This window comes from Meriones unguiculatus, chromosome 12 (genome assembly GCF_030254825.1).
Source record: "Meriones unguiculatus strain TT.TT164.6M chromosome 12, Bangor_MerUng_6.1, whole genome shotgun sequence".
In the NCBI taxonomy this organism is placed as follows: Eukaryota; Metazoa; Chordata; class Mammalia; order Rodentia; family Muridae; genus Meriones; species Meriones unguiculatus.
The window spans coordinates 53,482,378-53,491,468 of record NC_083360.1 but is presented as its reverse complement, the minus strand read 5'-3'; the positions used below and the strand labels follow the sequence as shown (position 1 = coordinate 53,491,468).

General features: G+C 37.7%; 1 pseudogene; it reads right to left on the bottom strand.

Moving 5' to 3' along the window:
• Positions 1-655: 655 nt before the first annotated feature.
• LOC110552503 (casein kinase II subunit alpha-like) lies at positions 656-8,653 on the bottom strand (annotated as a pseudogene).
• Positions 8,654-9,091: the final 438 nt, after the last annotated feature.

Genomic DNA, 9,091 nt, shown 5'->3' with positions numbered 1-9,091 from the left:
AAAAGATTTCCTGTACTGGATTCTAGGGTTTTGTTACTCTATGGTTCTTGTGAGGAACATTGTCAGCCCAAGTGGCTTAAATTTCTCTAATATATATTATATTAATATTATATATTATAATACATAATAGACATATGTGTGTTACAAACACACAAACATATATGCATATTAAATATACACATATATAGGTTGGTAGATTAGATACAGATAGATAGGTAGATAGATGGATAGATAGATAGATAGACAGATACATACATACATACATACATAGATACATAGATGGATGGATGGATGGATAATATATATTCTATATGGCTCTGGCATTATTACTTTTGTTTAGAATTGCTTAAACTTTCTGAGGTCTTTTCTGGTTTCATATGAGTTTGAGGATGTTTCTTTCTATGCTGTGGCTACTTTCTATGGGATTTAATTGAATCTATAAATAGATTTTTTTACAAAACAATCATTTAAAAAATATTCATTCTATCAATATATTTACTTATTATAATTTTATGACTCAACTACTAAATTCATAAGCAACGGTTCAGACACTGTTTCTGAAAAATTATCATTCTTCACAACCAGGCACAAGGTGCATCAAGGAGAGGGTAGACTTCCCCATCACTCTTCAGGCATCAGGAGATAATGGCAGTCATTACTGCTGAATACCAGTGGCAGCTGCAACAGGTATCCCAAGTGATTTGGTAGCAGCAACCACTGGTGAGCCAGCCAATGTTCCAGGCTTGAAGGGGTTGGCACTGAAGAAATCCCTGACATCAAATTAGCATGGCTAACATGTATACTGCCCCCTGCCATGCGAAACAAACACATGTGAACCTGGTCTTTCATACAGAAATAAGGGTTCACCATGGCCTCTCTTACAGTGAATCATGATTGGTGGTCATATCGCAGTAGCTTGTCCAGAAAATCTAAGGCCTCAGGGCTGAGAAGGTGCTGGTTTTCACTGTGGACAAAGCATTTCCATTGCTTATAAGGGTGTCTGCCCACCTTATCACTGAAACATGGATCTAATTTAATGTTGTACTTGTCATTATAGCCATATAAATATTTTGTTCTCAGAACCTTGACTGCCTTCAACAACTGATCATAATTGCCATGTCCACAGAAAAATGGCTCCTTCTGAAAGGTCACTCTTGCCAGCATACAACCCAAGTTTCACTTATCCAAACTATAATCATACATCTGATAATCTACATGTAGTTCTGGACCTGTAAAGTATTGGGAAGCCCCTTGGACATGACATTCCTAACCAGGATGGTAAAACTGGGCTAAACCCCAGTCTATTAGCCATCACTTTCTGTGCTCAAGATCAATAATGACATTATGGGTTTTTACATCTCTGTGCATAATCCCTATGCTGTGACAATAATCCAGGATTTCAGAACTTTATACATGTAAAATTAAATGTCATAGTTTGTTTACATTTCGTTCAATTGCTTAAAGTCTGTCTTGTTTACATTCATGCCACTTTTTTTTTTTACACTATCTGCAAGTGTGATGATGTTGGGACCTCCTCTAGAATTCTTTAACATCTTTATTTCATGCTTAATTTTCTTCTTTTTTATTGACTTGAGAATTTTTTATTTTCTTTTTTTAACTTTCATTTTTTTATTTTTATTACTTACACTATTCACTTTGTATCCCGCATAAGCCCCTCCCTCCTCCCCTCCAGATCCCACCCTCTCATCCCCTTCTTCACGCATGTTCGTCCCCAAGTCCACTGATATGGAGGTCCCCCTTTCCTTCCTTCTGATCTTAGTCTATCAGATCTCATCAGGAGTGGCTGCATTGTCATCTTCTGTGGCCTGGTCAGGCTGCTCCCCCCTCAGGGGGAGGTGATCAAAGAGTAGGCCAATCAGATTATCTGACTTGAGAATTTTAACAACAATTTTTTTCATTATTTGTGATGTTGATAGCTTCACACACTTCACTGTATTTGCCTCTGCCTAATTTTCAAATGAACTGGTAGTCATCTTGATTTCCGCACCCCACCACGTGTGACTAATAATCCCAGCATTCTAGGGTCTGTGCATATTAACATCTGTGTAAACTCTGGCCCTGCTTGCTTGTCAGACAGGTTGACGGACAAAGCTGAACTTGATGTTTGAAGATCTGGATATCACGGTGTTCAGAAGATGTGGGTAAAACTCTTTCAGACCTGTTTTTGTTTGTTTGTTTGTTTGTTTTTTCAGACTATGGTGGAAGTGACAGCAGCAGCAGCCATACTCCCCTACCCTCACACAGACAATATCTACCAATTTATTTTTGTGAACCAACATGTTTCTTCTATTATGTTTATGAGCATAAGATGTCCTTCAGTCTTCTAATGTGTTTTTCAGTATCTTTCTGCAGAAGTTTGAAGTTTTCCTTGTAGAGGTTTTCTACCTGCTCTGTTAGTTTGCTCTTGGATATTTTATTGACTCTGATGGTATCATGTATGAGACTGTGCCTATGATCTCATTTCTTTCTTAGTGTATTTGTTGTTGCTATATAGAAAGGCTGCTTATTTTTGTAACTTCATCATGTACCATATCACTTTACTAAATTTGTTGATTGTTTTTTGAAGTATTCTGGTAGTATATTTCATACCTACCATGTATAATATTGTGTCACCTACAAAAAAGAATAATTTAACTTCTTTTCCTATTTGTGACTATTTAATTTCCTTTTCTTGCCAAATTGCTCCGTTTTATTCTTTCAGAACAATATTAAAAAGGCATGAGGATAGTGTTTAATTTGTCTCATTCCTGATGTTAATGAATTTGCTTTGGGTTTTTGCTATTTTAAAATAATGTCGATTGTGATTAATGTAGCCTTTATTATGTTGAGGTATTTTTCCTTCAGTACTACTTTTTCTAGGATTTTATCATGAAAGCATGTTGGGTTTTGCAAAAGGCCTTTTCAATCTTTTGAAAGGATCAGATAATTCTTGTCTTTAATTGCAGTTATATGATACATTATATTTATTGCCTTATGTGTGTTCAATAAACCTGGAATTTCTGAACTAAATGCAAATTTGTCATGATAGATGATCTTGATACAGCCTTGAAATTGCTGACATCCCTGGAGCCACAAGCTCTACCTCACATATGTGTTCATATATCTTGAATTTTTTTCTGAGATCACTCAAATTAAAATTTTCAGAGTCAATATATATTTTTTAATTTTAGGTTTGGACCTGAATACACATACAACATATATATGTTTACATGTAATACACAGAAAAATATATAAAAGTAACAAAAGTCTCCTTGGTCTTTTAAAAGAACAGTCTTTCTTGTCCTGTAAGCTCCAATCAAATGATAGGAAAATGTTTCTATTTCTCAAAATGTCATCCAGCTCTTTTGTTTGTGTCCTTTATTTTCAGAAGGAGCAAGAGTTCCTCAGCAGTGCCCTTTTGAGGTTCACAAAAGCAGGGCTGCTATAAATCACAAACTGGTAATATTAGTAAAGTTAAGAAACAGTGTCACAAATAACTTTTTTCTCACAACTCAAAAATAAGTCAAGTTTAGATTTGAAAAAAAAAATGAAATTTCTTATTCAGGCTCACAAACTGGGCTTCTGAAGTCATCTTTTGTAGTGTCATAGCTGGTCAGTGCTGTGATTTCAGATCTATCTATAAATCCAGAGATATTCATTGATGGAAGATTCATGGGAATATTTTGGAAATAAGAAAGGGAATGGGGTAATGATGTAATTATACTGCCAAAAAATTTTAAAGTACCTTTAACAAGAAGATATTAGTTTGTTTCTGTTTTTTTAATTATTTTTATGTTTATTAATTACAGTTTATTCACTTTGTATCTCCCCTGTACCTCCCTCCCTTCTCTCCTGCCAATCCCACCCTCCCTCTTCCCCACCCATGTCCCTCTCCCAGTCCACTGAGAAGGGGGATCCACCTCTCCTTCCCTCTGACCCTACTCTATCAGTTCTCATCAGGAGTGGCTGCTTTGTCTTCTTCTGTGGCCTGGTAAGGCTGCTCCCCCATTAGGGGGAGGTGATCAAAGAGCAGGCCAATCAGTTCATGTCAGAGACAGTACCTGTCCCCATTACTATGTAGGCCACTGGGATACTGAACTACCATAGGCTACCTCTGTGCAGGGGTTTCAGGCTATCTTTATGAGTAGTCCTTGGCTGGAGTAACAGCTTCAGAAAAGACCCCTGTGCCCAGAATTTTAGGATCTGTCACTGTCCTTGTGGAGCTCCTGTCCTCTCCTGTCTTACTATCTCCACTTCTTTCATAAGATTCCCTGTACTCTACCCAAAGTTTGGCTATGAGTCTCAACATATTCCTCTATACCCTTCAGGGTAGAATCTTTCAGAAGCCCTCTGTGGTAGGCTCCTGTCCTGTTCCCTGTTTTCTCCCTCCTCCAACATCCATCCTCTTTGCCTTTCTGAATGGGGATTAAGCATCTTAGCCAGAGTCCTCCTTCCTGATTAGCTTCTTTAGGTATACAGATTTTAGTTTGTTTATTCTATTTTATATGTCTAGTATCCACTTATGAGTGAGTATATAACCTGTGTGTCTTTCTTCTTCTGGGATACCTCACTCAGGATGATCTTTTCCAATTACTACCATTTACCTGCAAATTTCATGACATAAAGTACCTTGGTGTGACCCTAACCAAGCAAGTCAAAGACTTGTATGAAAAAATTTCAAGTCTCTGAAGAAAGAATTAGAAGAAGATATCAGAAGATGGAAAGATCTCCTATGCTCATGGCTTGGCAGGATTAACATAGTAAAAATGACCATCCTGCCAAAAATAATCTACAGATTCAATGCAATTCCCATCAAATTATCAACACAATTCTTTACAGACCTTGAAAGAAAAATTCTCACCTTCATATTGAATAACAAGAAACCCAGAATTGCTAAAACAATCCTCTACAATAAAAGTGAAGGGAATTTTATGTAAGAACTGGGAAATAGTAAGAGCTTGAGAGGACAGGGTCTCCACGAGGAGAGCAACAGAACCAGAAAATTTGAACACAGGGAATTTCCCAGAGACTCATACTCCAACCAAGGACTATTCATAGAGATAACCCAGAACCCCTGCACAGATGTAGCCCAGGGCAGTTCAGAGTCCAATTGGGTTACATAGTAATGGGAAGAGGGACTGCCTCTGACATAATCTGATTGGCCTGCTCTTTGATCACCTCCCCCTGGGGGGGAGCAGCCTTACCAGGCCATAGTAGAGGACAATGCAGCCACTTTTGATGTGAACTGATAGACTAAGATCAGAAAGGAGAGGAGAACCTCCCCTATCAGTGGACTTGGGGAGTGGCATGCATGCAGAGGGAGGAGGGAGGGTGGGATTGGGAGGGGAGGAGGGAGGGACTTATGGGGGGGATGCAGAATGAATAAAGTGTAATTGATGAAAACTTTAAAAAAAATAAATATACTCTTCCAATTTAAAAAAAAAAAAAGATCTTCTTGTGGTATTTCCATCCCTGATCTCAAGCTGTACTATAGAACAACGGCAATAAAAACTGCATAATACTGGCATAGAAACAGACTGGTGGATCAATAGAACTGAATAGAAGACCCAGAAATAAATCTACAATTACGGACACCTGATCTTTGACAAAGATGCCAAAACCATATAATGGAAAAAAAAAGCACCATTTCAACAAATGGTGCTGGTCTAACTGGTTGTCTACATGTAGAAAATGCAAATAGATCCATAATTATCACCCTGTTTCTGTTTTTTTATGTTAACCCCTAGTTTTATTCCTGGGTTAAGAATTAATAAGATATAAAGGGAAGAGTGGCTTTTTTAATTTTTTTCTCTTTTCTATTTGTTTAGGAAACTGGGATTTTGTCTGTTTGAATGTGGATCAATCTTGTGCATGGTACTGTGTGTTCATATGTGTATTAGTCCTGATATGTCTAAAAAAAGATAAACACACCAGTTAGCAATTCGAAACAGAGATCTTTGTCTGGAAACCTATCATTCTTTACTCATGGACCTTATTTCCCAAATCCCAAAATTGCAAACTAGTGAAAGAGAAACTACACCTATTACAAAGAATGAATGATCTTCCATGATAAAAATAAATAAAAGTTAACAATAAAAGCCTAACATTGTGACTTATACAATGAGTTTTACCATGGAAAGTTTTAATTCTTGAGTCCAGTATTTGACTGTACCTTTTACTTTACAATTTAGAATTAGTTCATCAGACTGTAGCAAATGGGTGACTTCTAAACCTTTTTATTTTTTACAATTCTAATTTTTTATTTTATTTTATTAATTACACTTTCTCACTTTGTATCCCCCCATAAGCCTCTCCTCTGCCCTTCCCAATCCCACCCTTGCTCACCCTTCTTCAAGCATGCCCCTCCCCAAGTCCACTGATAGGGGAGGTCCTCCTCTCCTTCCTTCTGATCTTAGTCTATCAGATCACATTAGAAGTGGCTGCATTGTCCTCTTCTGTGGCCTGGTAAAGCTGCTCCCCACTCAGGGGGAGGTGATCAAAGAACAGGCCAATCAGATTATGTCAGAGGCAGTCCCTCTTCCCATTACTATGTAACCCACATGGAAACTAAACTGCCATGGGCTACATCTGTGCAGGGGTTCTAGGTTATCTCCATGCATGGTACTTTGTTGGAGCATGAGTCTCTGGGAAGACCCCTGTGTTCAAATTTCTGGTTCTGTTGCTCAACTTGTGGGGTTCCTGTCCACTCCAGATCTTATTATTTCCCACTTCTTACATAACATTCCATGCACATTGCCCAACAGTTGGCCATAAGTTTCAGCATCTGCTTTGATAGTCTGCAGGGCAGAGCCTTTCAGAGACCCTCCATGGCTGGTTTCTGGCTTGTTTCTTGTTTTCTTCTTCTTCTGATGTCCATTCTCTTTGCCTTTTGTGATCGGGACTGAGTATTTTAATGAGGGTCCTTTCTCTAGATGAGTTTCTTTAGATGGACAGATTTTAGTAGGTTTATCCTGTATTACATGTCTATATGAGTGAGTATATACCATGTGTGTCTTTCTGCTTCTAGGAGAGTTCACTCAGGATGCTATTTTCCAGGTCCCACCATTTACCTGCAAATTTCATGATTTCCTTATTTTTCATTGCAGAGTAATACTCCATTGTGTAGATGTACCAAAATTTCTGCATGCATTCTTCAGTTGAGGGGCATCTGGGCTTTTTCCAGCTCGTGGCTATTACAAACAAAGCTGCCACAAACATGGCTGAGCAAATGTCCTTATTGTGTACTTGAGCCTCTTTTTGATATATGCCTAGGAGCGGCATGGCTGGATCTTGAGGAAACGTTATTCCTAATTGTCTAAGAAAGAGCCAGATTGATTTTCAGAGTGGTTGTACGAGTTTACATTCCCTCCAGCAGTGGAAGAGGGTTCCCCTTTCTCACCATCTTCTCCAGCATGTGTTGTCACTCTAGTTTTTGCTCTTGGCCATTGTGATGGGTGTAAGGTAAAATCTCAGGGTAGTTTTGAGATGCATTTTCCTAATGGCTAATGAGGTTGAGCATTTCTTTAAGTGTTTCTCTGCCATTCTATATTTGTCTACAGAAAATTCTCTGCTTCTAAACCTTTTAAAGGTATTTCTGTACTTATTTCTCTTATATGTACCATTAACTCTGCAGGGTTAAACATATGTAGAGAAAATTGTTTATTTGCCTTGCCTGCGTCCATCTTCACTTCCCACAGAAATAGTTCCTTGACTCACTATGTGGAATTTACCTTTTTTTAAATTTTTATATATATATCTTTTTTTATTAATTACACTTTATTTATTTTGTATCCCCCCATAAGCCCCTCCCTCCTCCCCTCATGATCCCGCCCTCCCTCCTCTTTCTGCATGCATGCCACTCCCCAAGTTAACCTACATTCTAACAATGTTAAAAGTCATTGGAAGATTGATTTTATTAACCTGAGCTAGCCCTTGGTCACAGCAATTATCAGAGATTATCATACAACCCTGAAAACAAACAACAACAACAACAACAAAAAAAAAAACAATGAGACTTCTGTTGGGGTTTTTTGGAAAAAGAAATGCTATCTTCTAGCATTAGTTTACAATCATCAAGGAAGTTAATATATCCAACCCAGTGTTATGAATTAAACAAGAAAAGGCCAAAAAGAACCTTCAGAAGTTGAGTGGATAATCACTTGCTTACCATTTGTTTTTATCTGTAACAAAAACTACTTCACTTTATAATAATATAATCTATGAGATTCAGGTTTTCCTTAAAACAAATGATTATCTTGCTTGTCACATGGAGTCCAAACCCATATGTTAACTTGCAACATCTAATATGAAAATTTATTCTGTATGTATTTTCCCAATCATTTATGCTCATTTGTTTCTCAAGTCTTTGCAGAAGACCTCTAGTGTGTCAGGCACTAAAAATAGAAAAATAGATTTGTTGTTGTTTGAATGATAATGGCCCCCATAGCCTTATATATTTGAATGCATGTTTTTAGGAATGTAAAGGAGATGTGATCTTGCTGGAAAAGTTATGTTATTGGTGGTGAGCCTTGCGGTTCAAAACCCACTAGGCCAATTGCTCTCTCTCACTGCTTGCATCTTATAGATCAGATGTGATCTCTCAGCTACTGCTCTAGCACTATGCCTGCTTACCTGCTACCATATTTCCTGCCATGATGATCATAAACTATTCCTCTGAAACTACAAGCAAGTCCCTAATTAAATGTTTCCTTTTATAAGTTGCCTTAGTCATGGTCCTTTATCAAAATAATAGTACAGCATCTAAGGCAGGATGTTACTCACATCCTCTTCTTTAAAGAGAACAAGATAACGTGTAAGCAAAAAAATAGTATACCATAACATGACAGACAATGGAAAGAAATATCAGTAGACAGAAGATGAACAAAGTCAGAATAAGAATTTCAAAGAAGATGTATGGGAAAGGTAGGGGCAATCTAACGTGAGTGTCTGGGCCTATAAGCCTCAGTTAGCATGGCTCTTTTGAGAAGCTTTTGAAAGATCATGGGCCTTTTATTGTCAAACCCAGCAGAGAAATACAGCTAGAAAGGTGGAATCCTTTGGGTGTCTCTTTCTTTCCTGGAGTTTAAAAAGA